Source organism: Equus caballus, chromosome 9 (assembly GCF_041296265.1).
Source record: "Equus caballus isolate H_3958 breed thoroughbred chromosome 9, TB-T2T, whole genome shotgun sequence".
Taxonomy (NCBI): domain Eukaryota; kingdom Metazoa; phylum Chordata; class Mammalia; order Perissodactyla; family Equidae; genus Equus; species Equus caballus.
Window position 1 is genome coordinate 89665083 of NC_091692.1, and position 9851 is coordinate 89674933.

At 47.5% G+C, this 9851-nt stretch overlaps 1 long non-coding RNA gene across 1 annotated transcript; it reads right to left on the reverse strand.

Annotated features, from left to right (window-relative positions):
• Positions 1-2037: 2037 nt before the first annotated feature.
• On the reverse strand, positions 2038-4244 carry LOC138915647 (uncharacterized). The gene is made up of 2 exons (XR_011421743.1): positions 4018-4244; positions 2038-2213 (listed from the first exon to the last, which is right to left on the reverse strand). It is a non-coding gene; the product is annotated as an uncharacterized lncRNA (long non-coding RNA).
• Positions 4245-9851: the final 5607 nt, after the last annotated feature.

Consider the following 9851-nt stretch of genomic DNA (forward strand, 5'->3'; position numbering starts at 1 on the left):
GCTAAATCCTAGCATAGCACCTGGAACAAAGCTGGAACCCAACAGATGCAATGCGAGTGAGATTATTTTTAATCAATCCTTCCAGCAGATTGAAGTGCCCTTTACTGTGGTGCTGATTGCAGCCCAGAGGGGACAAGTGTCTTGCTATTGGCTCAAATGTTATGCATAAGCATCAGGCACCTGAAGACTAGGACGGACTCACCTTGCGTCAGAGTGCCAGGACAGCACATTCGAGGAGCACCCAAACCAGTGGGGAGCAGGGCAAGGCACGGAAGAGGTATCTTCTAAGGGGAGCTCTGAGAAAGTCAGTGAGTTGAGGAGAAAGAAGAGGGAAGGGGAAAGAGATGAAATAGTGTCTAAGGCCAATGGGAAAGGAACAAACGAATGTCCAGAGACAAGGAAAACATGGCATCCATAAAGAACAGGAAGAAACTGAGCGTGAGTGGAGGGAGTGTGTGCGTGTGTGCGTGTGTGTGTGTGTGTGTGTGTTAGGGGAGTGGTGGCTAGAGAAGAAGGTAAGGGTCAGGTCACCCACGGCTGAGTTTAGATATTATCTTTATCCTATTTGCAAAGCAAAGCATGGACAGGCTTTAACTTGACTGTAGGTGAATTGTGGAAAGCTCACAATGGCTGCTATGTGAAGAAAGGAGAAGAGAGGAAGACTGGAGGCAGGGAGACCAGGCGGGACACTATTGCCATAGTCCAGGCAAATGATGATGGGGCCTGTTACAGGAAGTGGCAGAGAGGCTGGAGAACAGTGCATGAGTTGAGAGGCATTCAGAGGGCATGACTGATCTGAAGCCATGACTTCTGATCCGTGGCCACTTGTCCCAACATCCACAGAGGAGAGAATTCAGTCAGTTCACATGGATTCACAGGCCAGGGTTTATTTCTGGGTGTCTTCCTCCAGCTTCTCTTTGGCTTCTTCTCTTGGTGTCAATGAACTGTGCTGTCACGGGGATGAATCTCATTTTCTAAACACACCCTTAGGTTGGGTGGCTGTGTGAGTCAGGATAATTAATGTTAGTCATTATAACAAACAACTCCAAATTTCAGTGGCTTAACACAATTGAAATTTGTTTTCCCTTGACATAAAGTCAAATGAGGTTAAGCTGGGTGACTCAGTAACCCAAGTGCCTTTCAATTGGGGACTTGGATGTCCCCAGACCCTCAGAGCCCCTCTGGTGCCTTGGAATCCCCTTCTCAACCTTCTGCATCCGTCCGCTACATGGTCAGAGGGAAGAAACAGAAAGAATTGTGTGGGAAGTTTGACAAGACAGGCTTGGAAATGGTATAGATTGTGGATATGCATACTCCATGGCTCAGAACTACGCATACGACTCGGATTCAAAGAATCTGGGGCATATAGTTTGTGTGCTCAGGAAGAAGGAGGTGGGTGTGGTGAACTTCTCCCCAAATTCTGCCATGATGGAGGAGATGCGAGCAGTAGATGGGTGAACCCAAGAGTGGATTCATTCCAACTGCATTTCCCTTCTTTAATCCCGAGGGCTCTAGATTTCTTCCTCCTTAAATCTTAAGTAACTGGAACTCTTAAGGGGAGTGAAGAAAGCTTCAGTGTGTTTAAGGCTGGCTTCATCCTCTGTTTGGTTTTGTGCCAGACCCAGGGGGTAGTGTAGAGAATGACAATGGAATGCTGATGTTAACAGCAGAGTGAGGCCACGAGTCTCTAGTTTCAGCTTAATCCATGTCTGTCTCAGACGCTAAGACCTTGGTTTCCTTGTCTTGCTATTTTCTGGGGTGGTCCAGGCAAAATCACCCTGTGATTCCTAGCGGTATGAGTAGATTGTCAAGATCTCCAGTCCTTTCTGGGGTTGGGGGGCGGGGGGAACAAAAAGCTGTACACTGCAAGGAATAGGAGGGCAAGAGAGAATTAGGGGCATGTGATGGAAGACAAGGTCCCCTCACCAGTCGGTGGGAGAGGGAGATTTGAAACTGAGCTTTATTGCTTATCAGTTGAGCTCTGCCACCCTAAATTCATTGTTTCCTGGAGTTTACCTTCTCATCCATATTACACGCTTCTCTAGAAGTCCAATAGTCCTTTATTTAAATCCATCCTCTGATGTTTATGAGCTCTTTGACTTTTGGAAAGCCCCTTAACAACTTCAAGCTTTTATTTTCTTTTTTCATAGTTGGATTTGATGATTTCCATAAATGCTCTGGACTCTAACCTTTCACGTCCCTGTAGAGGAATTCTGCAAAGACAAAGGTGGAGGAGAGTGGCTGAGAGTTCTTGTCTCCATCTTTACTGAGGAACATGTAGGGAGACTGACATTCCTGGAATGATTGGGATCTAATATGTTGTTGATCAAACCGTGGCCAAGGATGAAGCAGTCTAGTAAAAACTGACACGCCCAATTTGGCTAGGTCGCTGGCGTTTTATGGGCCAGGGTTCCTCATCTGTCTTGGCAAGACCACGTGGGTGAAAATGCTGGTCTCACAGTTACCAAGAGCAATTCTTCCCTCCACAGGGTCACTTGAAAGAGTACTGGAGACCCGAGTGCTGGTTAGATTTCCACCCAGGACCAGAGTTCCAGAAGGATGTGGAAACCACAGATGAGTGAGTTACCCTCTCTACCGTGCAAGTGGAAGGACTCTGTGATAAATGGTTGGCTCACCAACCACTCAAAGAAGAAAACACTACTGAGAAAAAAGAAGCAAGAAAGCTTCAGCAAGAGGCAGAGTGGACGTGAGTTGTCCTGCGTGCACCTTCTCCTTTCTTCTGGTGGAGTGCTCAGAGTCTCCTGGAAAACTCCGCCTTTCCCTCTGCCCTTCTCTATGGTCTGATGGGGTTGACTCCATCCATAGCCTCAGTCCAAAGCCAATCCCCCTGGTAAGAGGGAGTGGTTTGAAGACGGGCAAAGACATTTCCTGGAACTGATGGCTGAAAGTGTCTCTTTTCTCTGCCAGAATTGCTCAGAGGTGGATGCCTAAGAAAGTGGCTGTAAGAGAGGAATGCCAGCCAAGAAAAGAGGGAAACTGGGTCCTGAGGACCTGTTTGAAACCCTGGATCCTGTCATCCCTGAGTCTTGTGTGCCAAAAAAAAATCCTTGATTTATTGAAGATATTTTAATGGGCAAGGGGAGGGTCTGTCTTTTGTAATGGAAAGGGCCATGACTTATGCAAGGGGGCACAAGATTGCCTAAGCTATTTGAATAGAGATGATTATAATTACGTGGATAATAACCCTTCTCTGAGACCCTGCTAGGCACTTCGCAAATATTGGTTCTTTCTCTCCTACCAACTTACAAGAGGGCTGTAATTACCACTATTATACAGCTGCAATCACTGCGGTTTTGTTATTTGAGGGATCTGACCAAGGTCAAATTGCTTGTGAGTCGTGCAGTAGGGATTCAAACCCACTTCTGCTTACTCCAAATGCCATGGGTTTGTCCCTCTGGCACATGGTCTCCCCTGGAGAGAGAGGCTGAATGAACACGGAGACAAAGAGGAGAACCAGACAACGTAGCTTGATGGACATCCAAGTGCTTGAAAGGGTTCTCCATCAGAGACACACACATCGAGGAGAGGGGTATTATTACAGGAAAGAGGAAGGTGGAGAGACAACAAGCCAATGAAAACAACACAACAACAATAGCAAAGCAACAACTGCTGCTTGGAAGAAGCACTCTCCTCAACAGAAGGAAAGGGGGCTAGCTGAGGTTTATTTTGTTCTTAATATGTACTTAGGTCTTTGGGGAGCACATGATAGAAACAAATCGGAACTAGCATGTTACAGGATACAGTCTTACAGAGCCTGAGGTCGTGGAGCTAGCTGAATTCCAGAGAAGGTTTGGAAGTGGAGACCAGAGGACCTCAGGCTTCTAACTCTTATTTCTACTTCTGCCTGCTTTCTATTTTGTTCTTTCCTTCCTCTGTCGGCTTGCCCTCCTCTGCAATCATGGGGCAGAACCTGGCTGTCTCACGACTTCCTGGTTGGTGTGTTTCAGAGACCCAGCCAGCCACAGAGGCTGACTTTCTGTCTCAACTCCCACTTACCGCCACTTCCAAATTACTCAGAAAAGAGTAACTGATCGGCTTGGTGGAGTAAGCTGTCCATTCTGGTACACTCCATCCTGGGTCGCCCTTGGAGTGAAGTGCAGAGCGAGCAGTGCCAGGCCCACAGAGGAGGAGCCACGTGGGGCAGGCTCTGTGATGTACTGCCCAGACGTCCCATCGGGGATTGAAAACCTCTCCCCCTCAGCTGGTGTCAGCTCCCTTCGGACACTGCCTCACTAGCAGTCATTCCACTTGTATGGGAAGGGGCCCTCTTCCTGTACCAGGGACATCTCTGAATCTCCCTCTCAGCTCCAGAGGTTCTTGTGGGCTGGTTTAGGTCTGTTTTGGGCTCTCCTCAATGTCCTTCCCTTCTGTCTTACAAGATCACCCTTGAGTAAATTTCCTGCATTCAAATTTCCATCTGAATCCGCTTCCTGGAGAACGCAACCCATGACAGTTAGTTCCAAGAATTGCCTGAGAAAGAACACACTAAGGTGAGACTCTGCAGCCAGATGTGCCACTGCTTGTCTGGTGATGGGGACTCTATCCCAGGGGGTAGGTGGAGCTCAGAGGCTCCCAGTAGTAGGTAACAGAATATTTGTTAGCCTTTCACTGCTGGTGAGCTGGGATGCTTACCGGTGGAAGGGGAGGCGTTAGCTGGTGTGACGTATCAGGCGTTTTATAAAAATGGGATGAAGAGTAGATATAAGGACAGCGGAATGGAGTGACTATTTCTAAGCTCAGTTGAGACTCTGGAAAGTGGTAATGAAACAGTGAGAGTGATTAACTTGCCCGACGCAAGTAAGAGCTAAGTGTGAGAGCCAGGGACCTCCAGGTTAGCATAGAAGGAGGCTCTTGTATCCTACAGCAAGAGGGCAGAGAAAGCTGAAGACTTAAGTGCCAGAAAACTTGGGATCCAAAGAAAGTCAGCTCTCTACCAGATGAGTCTGCTACACAGGGTCAGGGTCGGGCTGCGAACATCTGGGTTGACGTGCCCCCAAACCTTGAATCTCCAGATTCCTCTGAAGCTCTGGGCCACGCCCCCTATTAAGGGCTAACACTCCCCCTTTGCTTGAAGATGGTGTAGAGGCCTTGACCCTGCGAGAGAACATGAGCCGCCCTCAGGATCTGGATCCACATCTCCCCATCCTTTCTCTGGCTAATGACTAGGGATGACTCATCTCTCGGATTGGGGTAGGCTGAGAAGGGAGGCAGGCGGCTGAAGGAGCAGTGGGATCTAGCCAGCCGGTATCAGCAGGAGCTCGGAGAAATGCATAAACCTGGATTTTGAGGGCGTACAATCAAAGAGGAAGGAACAAAAATTGGATAAGCCAGAATTTATTGATTTGGGAGCACTTTCCTGGGATAGAGGAGTTAGCACCCTGGAGAAAACTCTGGGAGATGCTGAGAAAACATTGGCTCCAAGAAGCAAGGAGGAAACAGTGGCCCCCATGCCCTAACTTGGGACAGTTCTGAAATTCCTTCCCTGTTTCAGATCCCCCTGTGTGGTCAACTGAGGCCTTTGCTGGAAGTGTAGAGTGACTCAACTTCTTCCTTGGCCAAATCCTGCTTTAGTCTCCTCGGTTTCACAGGTGTTGATTGTGAGAGCAATTTCCCAGTAAATTTTCTGCACCCTAGTTTTTATCTCAAAGTCTGCTGCCAGGTGAACCCAACTTGCTACAGACGTCATGCCTCTTGGTGGGGAGAAGATCTCCATATAGTAGAGCTGCTGGAAACCCACTCCCAGAGTCTCTATATACACAGGGTTGGAAGAGCAAATGGTTTGCCCGAGCAAATTGGCGTGCCGTCAAGATTCAGATCCAGATGTGTGTGCCTTCAAAGCCATTGTTTTTCTTTTTGCATTTTGCTGTCTTGTCCTACTTGATTCGTACTTTTATAATTGATCCATTGGCAAAGTGTCTAAGTTTTACAGAGAAAAACCAAGCTGATAGACAGCCACTGCAGCACGTCGTTGGAAACAGCAGGAACACCGTGTATAGGATGACCAGCTATGCCTGTCATTCATTCGTTCTTTCTTGGATTTATTCATTTAACCAACTTTGATTAAGCCCTCACTCTGTGCCAGGCCCTAGGCTAGGGACTGTGGACACAGCAAGAAATAAAGCCTAGATTCTGATTCCAAAATTTATGGTCCAGCAGAGCAGAATGCCATGTAAACAAGTAGGGGCAGTAAATCATTCCAAGGCTGATAAAGGATGGTCAAAGCTTCTACTTATAACTGAGGGGAATCCCTGAGTTTGGAAGCCAGCCTCACAGGGCTACTGTGTCCCCTCAGAGTCAGTAAAAAGCTGGCATCGTCTGGTATAGTGCTGGCAATGAAACTCATAACCTCGTCTCTCCCTTGTACGGCTGGTCCTGGTGTGCCCCAGACCCTGTGCTGTCCTGTGTCTCATGCTACAAGTCTCACAACCAGGGATTTTTGAGTGATCACACAGGCAGGTGTGGCTTATTGCCAACTTTTGGGCAAAGTGGATTATGTTGGCAACATTTCCCCCTTGATTTCTTTATTTGGTGATGATTTCCAGATCTAAGTATGAAGAGACACAGCGCCTTCCCACTCCAAGATGTAAAGAGGACCGCTGTGTTGGGTGCTAACACAGCGTGGAGATGGGACGCGTGGGGATGTGATCCACTTTTCTTTTCCTTTTTTCCAGCACTGGCTACCATACTGCCCAGTAATCTGTAGCTACCATCCTCCTCAGTGGGCACGTGCCAGAGCTTCCAGCGGTAGGAAGTTCATGGGAGAAGGACAAACACAGAGGATGCAAAGTTCAGCACCCACCGTGGAGAAAAGAAGAGTATTACAGGCAGAGAAGGAGAGAGAGGGGGTCAGTTAATAATTAACCAGCAAATGAGTACTGTTGTTTCCCATTAAAGATAGAAATGGCAACATGCTATTAAAAGGCTGATGATGGAAGAACAGATTACAGGAGAGAGACAACAGAAAAGAGAGGTTATTTTCAAAAGCTATCATATTAAGAAAGTGGGAAATTCTGGGTATCAGAATATCAGCTTTAGTCCTTGCTACATCTGAGGACCTAGCCCAGGGCTTGGCACAGAGTAGGAGCTTGATACACGTTTGTTAAATAAACTAACGAGGGACTCACTGAATGCATGGCAGACGCTTGGCTCATAGTCTTATACACAGTGCTGAACTGTTTCCAGCTACGTTTAACCTGCACAGTATCTTCCTGCAATTCATATTTATCACCTTGGTTTTACTGCCTGCAAATGTAGACACTGTGCCAGTAGATCGATTATAAAAATAGATATTACACAGGAAAACGCAGCAGGAGGCAAGAGGAAGCACAGAGACTTTACAGGTAGACACAGCTGGGTCTCAGAATTGGCGGCAGCTCAGACCAGGCAACTCATCTGATCCTCCTACGCCGTGTACTGCTTCAAACGATTGGTGTTGCGACTAATTTAGATTACGTATATGCAGATTTTCGCCTCATTCCAGGGAACTACAGTGGGGGGGAGGGAGGGCTGACTTTTAAATATTTATGGACACATAAAATGATGTGGTTCAGACTTTGGCTCTAAATAGCTTGAAGGTGGATTTAGAATCACCCCCGCAAGGTAGACGCTTACTGGGTTATTAAGTAAGATGAGTGGCACATGGAAGCAGAAAAATTAACCACAGCTGCCGTTGGTGACCTTTTACCACTATGTCAAGCATCTGCCACCATGAGAAGCCTATCACCCACAGGATCTCCACAGCCAAGGTAATCATCATCCCTCTTCAGGAAGCATGATTATTTTTATTCGCCTTTTGCAGATGAGAAAAATGAGATGCGGATCAATTGTTAAGTTGCTCAAGACCAGACCTGTGCATGGTGGAGCAGCCAGGATGTCCGGTGAGGGGTGTGTGCTGGCAGGGACAGAGCTCCCGATGTGGGACAGCCCCTCTGTGCCTGAGCGCTGGCTGTGGGGCAGGAGACCCTGCCTGAGCCCTCTAGAATCCCTGTCTCTTTCAGTCCTTACCATTCCCTGAAAAGGAGAGTTTATCATGACAGTTACACATCAAGATGTCAGGCTCAGCGACAAGATGGCCATTTGAGCGGCATGTCATTGACAGAAAAATGCAGGTGAAGGACCATCATCACAACAACAGCCACATTTTAAGTGTCACATACACTGATTATTATTGTTGTTGTTTGACACTGACTTGCAGCCCTGTTCTATGCACTTTTCCTGTATATTGCATCCTCATAGCCAGCCCACGAGGTAAGTATGGGTAATATTCTCAGGTCACAAAGGAAGGTGTTGAGGTCAAAAAGGCAAATGACTCCCCCAGCCAGTGAGGGTATCTTCTTTAACCCTCACCCCACCTTCAAATGAGGAAGCAGAGACTTCTAGAGGTTGAGTAGTTTTTCTAGATCTCACAACCAGAAGGCAAAAGAGTGGGATTCATCTTACATCTGCCTGCTCTGGGGTTGTGTCTTCTCTCCAGGCCCGCTCCGGCTACTGCCCCACTGTCATGGAGAGGGACGTGTGGTGGCCGCTTCTGCAGGCCCCCAGGGCATCAACCACGGGGTCACCTGCTTTCCCAGGGGTGTGGGAAGGAGTATAATTGGTCTCTGGCTTTCCACATCTTGCTTTTGACTTCTTCCTTGAGCACAGCCTTCTATTTCTCTAGAATTTCTATAGATGTTTGCAAGCAAGGAGAATGTCATTCTTGAGATCGCATTTCTTGTCTCCTTTAGGCAAAAGTCTCTGAGCTCAGGTAGCACGTACCAAGAAGGTGATGGCTGAGCTTCTGGGTGGTCTTAACCCTGGCCAGGCTGCTCATGTGGCGTCCTAAGGCTCCCGTCCTAGCCTCTAGCCAGGCCCCGGGCTCTCCTTATGAGCTTGGTCCAGCTCTGCTTTCTCCCCTCACTTCCTCCCTCCTCCCCCTCCTCCACGCACCAGGGTTCTCTGGGGTCTGAGTCAGGCTCACCAGTCTGCTCTTTCGGGCAGCACAGCTTTAAAAAAATGAGCCACTATTTGAGTTTGGGACCCCTGGCTTCTCCTGAGTACTCTGAAGAACGGGCGACTCTTGGCTCCTTCTTCTCACCCCTTTGGGTGGGGCCTGGGCTCTGCAGTGGCGGTGGACGCTCTTGCTTCTGCCCCTCCCCTTGCACATTCATAGTTTCTACCTGGCCCCTGAAGGCGTTTGACGTTTACAACACCTAAGTGCACCTATCATCAATCTTTTCATGCCACTCTTGTCGGAAGAGTCTTTCATATCATTCATTCATTTTTTGTTTCATTCATTCATTCATTTACTAAGTCTTTCCGAAAGCATAGAGTGAGTACCTCCTCCATGTCAGACATCATGCGAGGTGCTGGGATACAGCAGGGGACAAAATAAGTCCTACAATCTAGCGGAAGGGACAGAAAATTGTATAATCACCCAAATAGCAAAGCAATCCTGAACTCTGGTAAGTGAATTTAAAGAATATACAGGAGCTATGAGAGCTAAATCATGGGGTGACACTTAATCTGGGAGGTCTGATGTGAGAGCAGAAGGATGACAGAAATTGGTTGGGCTAGAAGAAACTGATTTCAAGGAGAGGAAGTGGTGTGTGCAAAGATCCGGTGGCTGGAGAGATTTAGGAATTTCTAAAGGTGGAAAGAAGCCAGATTTTGCAAGACAGCAAGTGGCTTGGGGCTGGGAGAAGCAGAAGAACAGGACCCATGGGCCATGGATAGGATCCTGGTCTTTATCCTGGGTTAGAGAAAAAGTTTTCAGATATAAAATTCATACAATCATCCAAAAGCAAGATTCATAAAAATAGTTGCTAAATTGAAATTCACTAAAATTACAA